General features: G+C 41.4%; 1 protein-coding gene across 2 annotated transcripts in view; it reads left to right on the top strand.

The window, feature by feature from the left end:
- TSC22D1 (TSC22 domain family member 1) overlaps positions 1–10,640 on the top strand; it is a 117,385-nt gene that overhangs the window by 80,177 nt on the left and 26,568 nt on the right. The window contains exons 1-2 of one of the 2 annotated variants that reach the window (XM_011379703.2): positions 4,626–4,636; positions 7,478–7,483. The exons of the other annotated variant lie outside the window; for it this stretch is intronic. The gene's annotated coding sequence lies outside the window, so the exon portion shown is untranslated. Of the gene's footprint in view, positions 1–4,625; positions 4,637–7,477; positions 7,484–10,640 lie in introns of those variants that run through there. 2 annotated transcript variants of the gene reach the window in all.

Below are 10,640 nucleotides of genomic sequence, written 5' to 3'. Positions count from 1 at the left end.
CTTAAGGCTATGGACAGCTGTTTTTTAAATAAGATGTGATGTGTTAGCGCCATCTACTGTTGAGTGCGGATAATGACTTCTTGGTGTGCTGTGGGATTTTCCCCAGTGCCCTATTCTAACCTGCGTATTGCTCTGGGTAGTCTCACTTAGTTGAGCGCTCTGGGGAATCTGGATGTTTGGGCATGTTCAAATGAGATTCTGTCTATGTTCAGGGTTGGCCAGTTTTGGGAGATCTTGCTTCATAATTCTTGTCAAAGTAATGGTGGCAAATTTCCTAGAATATTCTTGACAGTTCTGGATTTTAAAGTAGAGCTAGCTGATTGTATAGCACCTTCATTTTAAAATTTTCTCATTGATTTGCCATCGTTATAAAACTGGTTGATTAAAACCGGGATTTAAATTAGACGTCCCGTTTGCATGGAAGACCGTCTCCATGTGTTACTTGTTATTCAATTAATTGAATGTCCAAATCTGCATAGCGTGGTATCGAGTGTTTTGGTAATTCAGAGGAAAACCCGTGTCTAAATAAGATAGTCGTTTTCTTGGAGTTTAATTTGCTAATGGAAGGACGTTGCAAAAATGGGTGGATCTAATGCACTGGTCAACGGCATGGCCTTTAAAGTTAGACTCCTTCCCTGCGTTTAAACGTTGGCTCTGCCCCGTGACCCACTTGGGGTCCGAGACCGCTCAGCGTAACCTCGCCGAGCCTCGGTTTCTCAACTGTACGTGACAATAATAATAACAGTACCCACCTCTGGGCTGATCGTGAAGCACAAGTAATAAAATACTTCCGAAGCCCTTAGCATAGCCTCCGACGTGCAGTTAACACTCAATTAGTGGTGGTTGCTATCATTATTATTATTTGTCTTTAGTTGCTATCAATATTGCCATCGATATTTTATCACTGATTGTATATTCAAAGTGAATATAATGTTTCAACAAACACATTTTTATCCTAGTAACTAATACCTTTTTCTGGAATCTGTAAGGATCGAGTAGAATATGTAGGTTAAGACTTTGAACGTTCAAATGTTTGCCGTTTGTTTCTGCACGTGGTTTAGAGTGGGGGACAGTGCGGTGAGGGGGACGAGCAAGTCCCCTGCCGCCTCCAGCCCAGACTGGCGGGCACCAGCCGCGTAGCTCGCAGCGAATTACTTACCCTCTCTCCCGCTCAGCTTCTGCATCTGAAGAATGGGTTGTTTTGAGGATTAAATGATGTAATGTGTGTATAAAGCCATCGTTCTTGCACTTGGTAGACTGACGGCACGTGAATGTTAATCCTCTCTCTCAGTAATGACATGCTACGAGTTTACTAACATGTACCTACTTCTGTAATTTTGCTTTATGTTATTCACTATAAAAGAAAAAGATCTTAAGCATCCTTCATACGTTTGAAAAGGATGCAGAGAAATCGTGACATCTTCCAAGAGTATAATTGAGGAGATGAGATATAAATATGGGAAAGTTTTTATTTGAATTTGAAAGAATGCAATAATATTTGTATGTGATTGTTAAATTACACAGAAAATATTCTGTAGGCGTTCAAAGGAGGAATACTTTTCACATTGGACCTAACTTACCTGTCTCCCATTAACATTATTATTATTATCATCATCATCATTATTATTATTATTATTAATTATTTTGGTAGTCGTGGCCCCTTGGGCATTGTAGAGGACATGAAAGAAAGAAATCCACTCATCAATTAAGAGAAATATTTATTGTTTACATGTCATCTGCCAGCATCGTGGACCACGGCTGAGGACATATACAGTTTTTAAGGTGGGGGTGGGGGCCGTGGTGATAAAATGGTCAACCGAGTGTTGTTCCCCAGCGTGAGTGACGCTCATAAATGAGGAAGGAGGGAAGGAAGGGCGGGAGGAAGGAAGAAAGGAGGGAGGGAGGGAGGGAGGGAGGGAGGGAAGGCAGGCCTTTGTATCACAGCTACCATACTAACTGAAACTAATGTTCTTATCACACACCGATTTAAAATGCTGTGTATACTCATCCATAGCTAATTCCCTCCCGTGCCCTCTGGGACTCTGCTCCGTCCATGAGCCATCGCTCGTTGTCCGTAATCTTTTCCTCTTTCCTCGGGTGGCCCAGCCCGTCTCCCTCACTCCCCCTTCGTCTGCACGCCATGGCGTGGCCGTCCCCTCTTCCTCGCCACCCTGCCCTGCAAGCTTCTGAAGCTTCCGTTCGCAGATATCCCCAGACCTGCAAACTGTCAAGTCTCAAGTCCGAGGAACACTGCTCGGTCCCTGTCTCGTCGCTCTGTCTTTCTCGTGGTTGCCTGTCACTTGCTGGGTTCTCCCCGGGCCTCTGTGCGCTGTCACAGAGAACCCCCCCACCAGCCCCCCGTTTGAGTTTTACCTCTGGAACCAAGTTCTGCCATCTCTAGTGCCAGGGGGAGGCGGCTGGGCTTTAGCTCCTCGTCCTCTTCGTCACCTGTCAACACACGAAAGCTTCCCTAAGCAAACATACACTCTACGTAAAACAAGTAACCCCGAACCACAGAAATCTGCAAAAGTGGTCTGGAAACAGCCTCGAGAAGTGTCTGCGAACCCTTCCTGCCCCTGAAACGACTTCTCTGCCGAGATTCTGGAGCTGCGGGGCCGTCCCCAGTGTCCCTGTGAACCTGTCCTCTTGCAGATCTCGTCCGAACTGGGTCCTCACTTCTCATCCCCTTCAGCCTGCCCCTCCCCCATCCTGCCGCAGTTGCCGGTACCAAGATGTGTTCCGTATCAGAAGCCCAAACCCCAGGTCACCCCAAACTATGCTTCTCCCTTATCTTAAACAGCCAGCTTGTCCTGGGATCACCGCTGCCTTAGTGCGTTTCATGTGCGATGGAAGTCGTTCCATCGTATTGTAACTATTAGAGTTACGTCTGTTTCTTTCACCAGAATTTTATATCTCAGGTACCTACCATAATTTTTGTATGGTTGTAAATGCTCCACTAATACTTTCATGCGTAGAAATAAGTTTATCGGCCATTCCTAGTTCCCAAGATTAATAGCCTCACCCCATTGTCCTAAAAAAGCCAAAGCACTATAAAACGATAGGTTCTCTAACCTTATTTTTAAAAACGTTATATTAACGAGTGTCAAACTAATGTTATATTCAAGTGAAATATGTTAAGATTTTATCTTTTACAGTTTCTTAGCTTAAAAGAAAGTTTTTTTTTTTATATACCATTGATGCATTTGGGAACTTGAACACATCTCATGCCTTCGGTTTTTAAAAACGAAGTCCAAACTTCCTATCAGTCTTACGTCATTTCCCCAGTTTTTCTTGTTTAATAGTATTTCTCAATATTATTTTTGTTCATTGGATGCTCTCAAATGGTGGTTTGATTGTTACGTTTTTGTTAAATGCATAGCTGTGGCTTCCGCTTGTCATTATGAAATAAATTGTTCCCATTTTATAGTAGTCCTTTTAGGGGCAGCCTAGAGGGGTGGACTTTTTCCATTTCAGTCCTAAAGAAATGGCACGAAGCGTATGGTATGTTCTAAATTCTAAATGGTAACTTATTTACATAGGCTTTCCCATGGTTTCCGTATTTGACATGAGGGAAACGTTCAGATCATCGGAAACTTAAACTTTCGAGTATCTAGTCTTATTTTAACCTTCTGACCTTGTTTTAACCTCCGAGATCATCGTGGTTTGATGTCGACCCCGGTTCGCGCATTGGGGGGTGACTTGTCCCCCGTGGTGGCTGCTGCTTACGGTTTCTGTCTTGAGACTGCGTGCGGCTGATGAACAGCTTGTGCTTTTCATTTGGTCGCTTTTCTTCTCCCGAGTCCCAAGAAGCCAGACACGCTGGTGTTAAGAATTGTGTGTGATACGCAAGGTCGATAATTCTCAAACGAGGTCTAAGGACCAGAGTGTGCTTCTCTGGTGCAGTGGCTTGATGAGAACTTTTCCAGCCGTTCAGAGTCAGCCTCATTCTAGACCGTGTGCTGAAGGTTGGTCTCACTGGCTCTGGAACCTGAATGCACTTCCCAGTCACTTACAGGTCACCTGGTTCTGGCGTTTTCTAGAATCAGTCGGTCCTGTGTAATTTCTTTCATTGCATCTGCTCATGGAGCCATCTTGGGCCAAGCGTGGGGGCTTAATGTCTTTTCTTTCAGTAATAGTCAAAGGGCTTTCATCTTTGGTGAAGGGCCTGACCGAAAATCTCTATTTACACACACACACGCAGACACACATACACGTGTGTGTGCGCATACTGCTTGATCTCGTTGCTGCGGGTGGTTCACTGCCACAGTCCCCACCAAGCACTGTTTTTAAGGCACCCTGGTGACCTTGTGCGCATACTGGGTTCTCTCACTGGGCGGCACGTGTGGCAGGAGGGACTAGACACTACGGTAGGACGTGGGCAACAAACTGAGTGGGAGTTTGCCGTAAGCAGTTCAACACCGGCTTACGTTTTGGGATATGTTGTAAATTTACGATCTTAATTATAGAAAGAATTGCTGTGCATCGACAATGTGAAAAGAAAATCTAATACTTCTTAAGTTTTGAGTTATCACATTTGTTTTTTGTACAAGCGGCAACGTACACCCCGCCGTCAGACCCCCGGATCCCAAGCCTGACGCAAACGATCATTCGCTTGGCCCGTGCGCGAGGCCGGCTCGTCTTTTGTTCCTCAGTTTTCCTGCCCGTGATGGGTAAACAGAGTTATCGTGGGGACTCCACGAGGTAAAGCACTTAGTGTGGGGAGTTAAGGACTGGTGAAATGATTATTCCAGACGAATTCTTTCCCCGGGGAAAACATTGCACAGGAAAGTGAATTTTAATAGATCTTTAACTCGAGGCCTCTGCACCCTTCTGGCCTCCCCAGGACAATGTTGCGATTTGCCTCTTGAAACAACTCAGAAGCAGCTCAGAGCTGTAAGTGCCAGCTCTGACCAGGAACCGGGCCGGATGACTTCGCCTTCTGCATGAGGGCTGTTCTGAAACAGGACCAGGCCCTGCGCCCTCTCCATGCTCCTGTCCCCTCTCTCTCTCTTGCACGCAGCCGACTTCCGGGCAGGGGTGTAGACGGCGGTGAGAGCTCGCGTTCCCGGCCCGCTCCTCGCCACGCGTGCGCGGGTGTCGGACTCTCTCGCCTTTCATCATCCAGGTGATTAAATTCCACCAAGCATTTTGACCTGTCGAGCCTTGGACAGGAAGAGCTCACCTGCTCTAAGCATTCAGGAAAGGCTCAGTGCACGGAGGGACCTCAGGTGACAGCCAAAGAGTGACCAGTGTCTTTAACTAGAAAAGGAGAGTCAACATGGCAGGGCACAGAAAGGGGCCGTTATTATATATGAAGAACGTGTATTTTTAAAGAATAATGAATTCTTATTTGCTTGCAGTGATTGTATTTTCCAGTTAAATATATTCCATGTAGGAACATCCATGTAATAGTCTTAAAGTTTTTGAATTAGTCAGTAACTGGGTAGACTGAATTTTTAATAAAATCTTTATGTTTAAGAAATGTAAAAAGAAACAATTTTTAATATAAATTATGATTCCTAATATAAGAAAATGTATGACTTAAACGTTTTTTTGTGTTAGAATATTGGTTGGTAATGATGGTGTAATCCATGATTCAGTGGCCGGTACCTCCACCTGCTAATGTAGGTACCATTTCTTCTTCCAGATGATTTTGAGGTCCAAAAGCGTTTCTCACGTGTAGCTCTCTGGTGTCAAACGCGTGGCATTAGCTTTAGTGTTCCCCTCTCCCGGCCACCCACCCAGGCTCTATCCTGTTCCCCGGGCGGTGTCCCTTTGGTGGATTTTGTTGCTGGTCCTTCTCTTGGTCATTGCAGGGACCGGCTGGGCCGGGTCACTGAATGATTTATAGGACTTGCTGGTGAAGCTGCTGTTGGTGAAAAGATTTATTCGTGGAAAAGATTTTGCTCCATTGGTTTAATTTTATTTAATGATAATATGGAACTACTCAGATTTCATATCTCTTCATCAGTTTCTGTAAATGATATTCTAACAATTTTTCTATTTAATCTATATCTTTTAAAAAATCTGTTTCTGTGATATCGACCCCTTTCGCGTGATGTTTTCTATTATAAATTTTTCTTAAGGTTCTAAATTTTAATCTATCTTTAAAAGATCCAACTCGGACATTTACTAATTACATGCGTTTCCGTCTCATAATTTATACTGTCCTGCTTTTACTTTTGTGAATCTGACCTTTCATTTTCCTTCGGTCGATTTGATTAGCCTTCTTCTAACGTTTGGAGTAGCCTAAGTCGGTTTAAGAGAAAAACAAATGACCTACGTGTGTGTCTGCATCCCCGACCCCTTCCCCACGTCTGCCCTGTCAGCAGGTGGATTTCCAGGGCCGGAGCCCGGTGGACGCGGCGCAGGGAGCACCGCAAGGCCTCTTGGGAACGGAAACGCCGCCTGCCGCCCGTCCCTCCCTTTCTCTGAGAGCTGTCGCTTTGCTCCTCCGCCTGACTTTTCCTCCCTCCCTGTCCTTTTTCCCCTCCTTCACCGTTTTCCTCCCTCCCTCCCTTCTTCCCTCTGTCTGCATCCCTTCCTTTCTCCTTCCTCTGCCTCAGGTCTTCCTTCCATCCTTGAAATCTTCACGGCCTTTTCCTCCCCCACGTACAGACATGCTTCAAAAACTGGAAAACCCCTAGGACTAGGTTCTCCTGATTTTCCGATCAAGGAGAAATAATCGACAGAGGCCGTGTGTTATGGACTCGTTATGCTCTAAAGAAAGTCTCCTGTGCCCTTTAAACCCTGGAAACGTGGCAAATCACTAGAGTCGAGGCAGTTTTGTCCCGGACGCAGTAAGCCACCAGAAGTAAATTGGGTCACTGCCCCTTTAAATAGAAACTGCCTTGAGGGGCCGATGGAACTTTGGGACTATTTCTTCCCAAAGTGCCGGTCCACCAGCGATGTCAGTTGGGCCTGGGGGAGACGAGAGGCCCAGGTGCTGTGTGTGTCATGAAACCTCTCCTGTAGTCTAGCGACAGACCAGCTGTGAGTACTCGGTTGTAATTCCAACAGTCGTGGAAGGAATTGCCCCTTGGGGGATCCTAAATGTTTTACTACGCCGAAAGGCAGTTGGCTTCTAAGATACTCATCCTGGAGGATGAAAATTAGGTTCAGCTCAGCCGTTTTCGGTTTTCGTTCTATTTTTTCCTAGTTGGCACATTTTCAAAGCTATTTTTAAAACTACTCGAAGGATTATCGGGAGGTTATGAAGGGAGGAAGTTTTCCCCTTCCATCGTTAACTGAGATGAATTGTATAAAGGCCTTTTTAGTTTGAGATCCTCGAAAATTTAGTTGCAAAATAGCTTTTTAATTGGTTTGATTCCCCAGTTGAATCCATTAGGAATCGACTTAAAATTGTACATGATTTAGGAATTTTACATTGAGCTTTTCTCTTAGAAAATATTATCTCCATTTTTTCATACTTGAAAACGATGTTAACAGCGCTTCAGTATGTTTTTTAACATAGAAGTCTTTAAATTTATATACATCAAGCATCGGTTGCATGGTTCTTTTGAAATGTTCAAAATTTTTGTGAACGTTTCTTAAAGCTGGTGAATTAATTCTAGCTTAATGTTTAAAATTCGCATGCTGTTTCTGTCTTCTGTTTCTATAACTTAAATTGATTCGAATACCGGCAAAAGTACTCACCCAATTGTATAAGTCTACATAAATTTAAGATACTTCAGAGTAGTTAGTATTTTCCAAATTAAGAATTAATTTAGAATTATAATTTTAAAACCATTTAAGTTTCAAAATGCATTAACTGGCTTAAAATTAGAGAAAATAATTGTAGAATTTTGCAGTTAGCTTACTGTGAAAAGGCAGTTTATAATTAGTTTTATTTAAGTGGAGGCGAATCAAAAATATAATAGATAAATAAACCGTGAAGTCTTTTAATTAAATACGTAGATTCATGAGTATAACAGTTTGAATAAAAGATATCATACACTAGAGGTGGAATTGCAAATGGGAAATTCTGCTTAGCATAAAGGAAAATTCTTAGCATAAAGGAGAAATAAGCTTTTTGCCTAAATTAACTCTTGCATATGGCACATATGATGGCAAAATTTTCTAATTATTTTCAGTAAAACATTAACCCACTTTTTAAAACGTCTAATTTATTTTTGATCTATGGGTTCCTGAAGTGTTTGTAAACTTTCTAATAAAATAGTCACACAATTTTAGACCAGTAAGGGAACTAAAAGATCATTTAGTATCTGATTACTAATGGTCAAATAATATTTGTTTTTATAACAATATAGGTGCAGATGGAAAGGTTATTTTTTAAAAATCATTGAAATAACTTAGATTTTAGTTGCTGACGAATGGGCAACAGGGGTGGTTTTTTAAGATGTAATTTTATTAGGACTAGCTTGCGATGATTTTTAAAGAGACACACTTGTTAAACTAAATAGCACTTATGGTTCACATAGAAATATCTCACTGAAATTCACAGTTAATTGAAAATATTTTGGATAGATAGGATAAATTCCATTTCGGTTGTAGCATTAAATAATCTTATTTGCCCATACGTTTCGTAGTGTGACTTGCCTCTCTGACTATTGGCTTTAGAAGTAACTCAGTACTTTCTAAGTGTTTTACATGTATTGTCTCATTTGGATCCTTGGAATAACTTGTGAGGGTGTAAGGCAAATATTTCTGTCCTTATTTTATAAGTGGAGAAGTTGCAGTTTAGCTCTTGGAAGCGTACTGGTCAGTCAGATGAGGTCCCACACTTAGCTCCTGATTTTGTACTTTTTTTATATGTACATGTAAAGTATGCTCGATAAGTACTTGTCGAATGAATTAGCATAAATAATTTGTAATCGTAAGAGCAATATTTAATAAGAAATTTGTGAGATATGAGAAATTAGAAGGGAAAAATCCTTCAAATCAATCTGCATTGCATTGGACAAAGTATAAAAATTATCTCATAGATCATACGTATGTGATTGCAATATATAAATCTATTGTACATTTACAATATATAATTGTAGTGTATAACGTGTGTATGTGTGTGCATATGTATATATGTACATATATGCGTGTGTATTTAATTGATCTCGAAACCTAAGAAGAGCTACTTGTGTTATCAAGATAGCTAAAAGGAGAAATGGAGTAAAGAAAGGTCTGTGATAAAACTTTAAAAGGTGGCATTTTGTTAAAACAATGGAATTTAACGCAAGAACTTGAAAATTTTTGGTTCTTGATTTTCTTTAATCTTCTATTTTTCTGAGTTTACCTATGAAATTTATATGTAATTCGCTAGTCTTTGTTTCTCCTATAGCCATTGAGTAGATGATTCGGACAATTTAACTTATAGACAAAAAAGATAAGAGATTGTGAAAATATTTATTTGCATAATCATTCTTGATAAAAATTGTTTTGTACTTTTTTCTATTAAGGCCAATCTGGACGCTTTGTGTAGTACAAGACTTTTGCTATACAAATAAACACTTAGCAAAAGCAACACAATTAAGTGTGGAGCTTATCTAGAGAATGGAAGGAGTGATATCTCTAAACAATACAAATAGATATCTCTGAACAAAATTAGCTGCCTTTGTTTCCAAAATTCCATTGTAGTTTCTGCATACTTGTCTTGAAATACTTACTAGACCGTCTCTTTGTGTCTCTTCTACTAAAGTGTGAATTTTTGAGGGTAAGGCTGTGCTTTTTCACGTTCCTGTCTTTAGCACCTGGTACACACAGCAGGTTCTCAAATGTTTTGAAAGAAAGAATAAGAGGAGAGAGAGAAATCAGACATGCCAATGGTTGTGAGTATCTGAGGGGTTGACACCAGCATGCAAGGTAAAAAAAAAACAAAAACAAAAAACGCTGGCTTATGTGAAAAAAAGACATGGGACAGTTCAGGGGTCGTAAGATAAAATATGACCAGTATTTGTCAAATCAAAGAAATTCGAATGATGCCATAGCCCAGAAAAGGGGACCATTCTCCCTCGGCCTTCTCCCAAATGTTTCTATCGGATGGAAGGAAACGTAAATTCCATCGAGAGGCTTCACTAACAGGCAAAAATTTCTTTGATTTAGCCAAAAGGTCAAGTCCATCACTTTTTCAGAAATACTTTAAACAGATATCTGTATAGATATCCGTCCTATTGGATGTGGTAGGTAAGGCCAGGGAAACCACAGTAGCAGCCTGACTCATTAGGGCAGTTACCGGACCTCTGAGCCTCAGTGACCTTGCTGGTAAGATGGCAGTAACAGTGGTACCTCCTTCGCCAGGTCAACGTGATCGTTCCATGAGATAGGTCAGTTCACGTACGCAGCACAGATTTAAAGGAAAGCTCTCGGAAAATGTTAGTTTTGTTGAGCAGTATCTGGCCATTTTTGACTTAGACCTAGAGCAGTTTCGTGTGGTTCAACCATATTACAGCATATTTTCCTGTAATCGGAGTTCATGTTTTCACAGAATAAACTTCAAAGGAGACGTAGTCATCATTTATTAATTTTCTGAAAGGAATCGTCGCAGATGGTGCTCTGAAAATGTCTGTGGTCCTGTTATTTTTATCCACTGTTTTAGACCTAACTGTTTTTTATGCCAGCATGATATTAAGAAACTTAATCGGGCTCATTGAAGAGTCTGAACAATCTAAGAATTAGAAAATACATTT

This window comes from Pteropus vampyrus, unplaced genomic scaffold (assembly GCF_000151845.1).
Source record: "Pteropus vampyrus isolate Shadow unplaced genomic scaffold, Pvam_2.0 Scaffold370, whole genome shotgun sequence".
NCBI classification, from domain to species: domain Eukaryota; kingdom Metazoa; phylum Chordata; class Mammalia; order Chiroptera; family Pteropodidae; genus Pteropus; species Pteropus vampyrus.
Note: the sequence above shows the minus strand (reverse complement) of the source record. Positions and strands in the feature narration are given on the sequence as shown.